This window comes from Sapajus apella, unplaced genomic scaffold (assembly GCF_009761245.1).
Source record: "Sapajus apella isolate SASKATOON/1434 unplaced genomic scaffold, GSC_monkey_1.0 scaffold10, whole genome shotgun sequence".
Lineage (NCBI taxonomy): Eukaryota > Metazoa > Chordata > Mammalia > Primates > Cebidae > Sapajus > Sapajus apella.
Window position 1 is genome coordinate 15,809,289 of NW_022436950.1, and position 3,341 is coordinate 15,812,629.

Below are 3,341 nucleotides of genomic sequence, written 5' to 3' on the forward strand. Positions count from 1 at the left end.
AAAATACAAAAAATTAGCTGGGCATGCATGGTGGCAAGTGCCTGTAGTCCCAGCTACTTAGGAGGCTGAGGCAGGGGAATTGCTTGAACCTGAGAGGCAGAGGTTGAGGTGAACCAAGATTGCGCCAAACCAAGATTGTGCCATTGCACTCCAGCCTGGGCTACAAGAGTGAAACTCCATCTAAAAAAAAAAAAAAAAAAAAAAAAAAAAAAGAAAGCAGTGTTTTTTTTTTTCCTGGTGGGGGTCAGGAGCAGTTTGTTCAATGCTGCTGATGTGCGAAATGAGATGAAGGCTGAGCGGTGCTCATTGGATCAGACAGTACAAGCTCATGGTGATCTCATTGATAATCTTATAAAAGTAGCTTGATGGGGTGTGAGGGCAGAAGCCTGATGAGAGTGGATTGAAAGAATGTGGGATGAGATTAAACCACGCTCAGCTGGAATTTATTCTTAAATCAAGAGTCACATAGGTTGTCATTACTGCAGAAACTGGTGAAATAGGGGCTCTCATATACCAGTGGAAACTTACAATTTTCCTTGAGGGATAGTGATGCAATGCGCCCCTAAGATATTGGGGACACAGCGTAGGCAGAGTATAGCACAAGCATCATAACCATAGTTATTTTCAGCCGCAGGATGCATAGGCAAGGGACCCAACAGCTTTCCAATATTTCCAGGGCTGTGTAACAGACGAACATGTTAGGAAAGTCTCTCCATTCTCATATAAGATGTACAGTGGGTATGCCACTACTTCATCTTTGCCTTTTTATCCAAATATATTCCTTGGGACTGCTGCCAATGGCCCAAAGTCAAATGCAACTGCTGTCTCTCCTAGAGATGCGGTATACGCCCTTCCTTTATTGAGTACTAGACTTTTCTCTTCGGCTTCTGAAAGTATAATCACCTTAGTGGGTGTCTGGGGCTCACGTAGAGAGTAAATTCTTTTACGTTGTCTGATGTTAACAGCACTATGTGGGGAACCAGTATTTCACTTGGATACCATGCAGCATGCTTTAGAGTCAGAGAGGTAAAATTGGTGAAAAATCTCTCAGCAATTGTAGTACAATTCACTGTTGATTTTCCACCTTCAAATTCATTCTTCCCCCATCTTTTAGGTAATTCTAATACCATAAGTCCTTTTATTCCTATAAGTGCTACATGATATTGTGTTAGACGTGACAAGACTTGATAGATTTTAAACAGGGCTTGTAATCCCAGCACTTTGGGAGGCCGAGGCGGGTGGATCACGAGGTCAAGAGGTCGAGACCATCCTGGTCAACATGGTGAAACCCCGTCTCTACTAAAACTACAAAAAATTAGCTGGGCATGGTGGCGTGTGCCTGTAATCCCAGCTACTCGGGAGGCTGAGGCAGGAGAACTGCTTGAACCCAGGAGGCGGAGGTTGCGGTGAGCCGAGATTGCGCCATTGCACTCCAGCCTGGGTAACAAGAGCGAAACTCCGTCTCCAAAAAAAAAAAAAAAAAAAAAAAGATTTTAAACAGGGGTGGATTTTTGCAAAGCAATCTCTGGTACTGGGACAGGGCGAGCTCTTCACCACCACCGCTGCGGCCCCGAAGGCAAACGACTAAGAAGGAGCTGTCTTCTCCATCCCGCAAGAAGAGCTCTCCGCCGAGGCCGAAGACCATGTATCTCATCAGCAACTGCGACGGCGGCAACGAAGGCAACGACGAAGAAGCTAGTTTCTCAGCTTTGGCTGAGCTGTGGTTTTTCAGTCCCTCCCGGAGCAGCAAAAACACGACGTAGTTAGGAAGCCAGGTCTCCCACAAGCCGCCGCCGCCCCCCACAGGCTTGTCTACGGCCGCCATCTTGGCCCAGCTGCTCCCCTAGTTCCTGTTGCTCAGCCCGCTGTTTAGCGCAGCCAATCCATGGCCGTCCAGTCACTGCTTCGGCCAATCACCGAGCAGCTGGCCCGGAAGCTCGAGAGACTCGTGTCAGGGGAGGGGTGAAAGCGACGCCAAGCCCATCAGGCAGTGGGGTCGCCAAGGGAAAGCCAATCACCAGCCCAGCATTATTTCTGAAGCCCAAGGGGGCTGGACAAGAAGTCAACAGAATGGTGGTCGTGCCCGAAGTCTTGCACCTCCCTTACTGCAGGTTGGCTTGGCCTCACACATTTCGCTTGGATGCTTAGATCTGTCTCCTGAGAATTTAGTCTTATTGCCTTAAGTTATTTGACTCTGGGAATTTGCTTATTTTTGAACCAGAACCAATCATTGTTGCTGTGGGAAAGTAATATTCTGACTGGTCAGGAGAGCATCATGTGCTAGCCCTAAAGTTAAGAGTTTATGTGTGGGTTGGGTCCCCAAACACAAACTGAAAATTACAGGAAGCAGGGGAATGGATGCTGGAGAGGCAAACAGCAAATGTCCATCAGGAATTTCTTTGTTACATGTTTGCTAGCATCTTATCCTTTCCTTTCACAGCATTCATGGTAATTACACATTTATGTATGTTATTATTTATTTCAGATGTCTTCCCCCATAACACTATACCTTCACCCTGATAGGGACCATGACTCCTCTCTTCACTGTTCTATCTCAGTGCCAAGCACAGTTCTTAGCATAGAGTAGCTGTTCAATCAATATTTGTTCCATAACTATGCTACTATAAGAAATCCAGTAGGGCTGGGTGTGGTGGCTCCCAGCACTTTGGGGGGCCGAGGCGGGTGGATCACCTTAGGTCGGGAGTTCAAGCCCAGCCTGACCAACATGGAGAAACCCTGTCTCTACTAAAAATACAAAATTATCCTGGCGTGGTGACGCATGCCTGTAATCCCATCTACTCAGGAGGCTGAGGCAAGAGAATTGCTTGAACCCAGGAGGCAGAGGTTGCAGTGAGCTGAGATTGCTCCTTTGCTCTCCAGCCTGGGAAACAAGAGTGAAACTCCACCTAAAAACAACAACAACAACAACAACAAAAGAAAATGCAAAACAGTATATACAATAGGTGTTTCAGTCCGTTCGTGATTCATGCTATAACCAAATGCCCGAGACTGGATAAATTGTAAGGAATAGACATTGATTTCTCACCGGCGGTGGTGGCTCATGACTGTAATCCCAGCACTTTGGGAGGCCGAGGGGAGCAGATCATGAGGTCAGAAGATTGAGACCATCCTGGCTAACATGGTGAAACCCTGTCTCTACTAAAAAATACAAAAACTAGCTGGTCATGGTTGCACACACTTGTAATCCCAGCTACTTAGGAGGCTGAGGCAGGAGAATCGCTTGAACCTGGGAGGTGGAGGTTGCAGTGAGCCGAGATGGCGCCACTGCACTGCAGCCTGGCAACAGAGCCAGACTCCACCTAAGAAAAAAAAAAAAAAAA

General features: G+C 47.0%; 1 pseudogene; it reads right to left on the reverse strand.

The window, feature by feature from the left end:
- Nucleotides 1–427: 427 nt before the first annotated feature.
- On the reverse strand, nt 428–2,118 carry LOC116551717 (annotated as a pseudogene).
- Nucleotides 2,119–3,341: the final 1,223 nt, after the last annotated feature.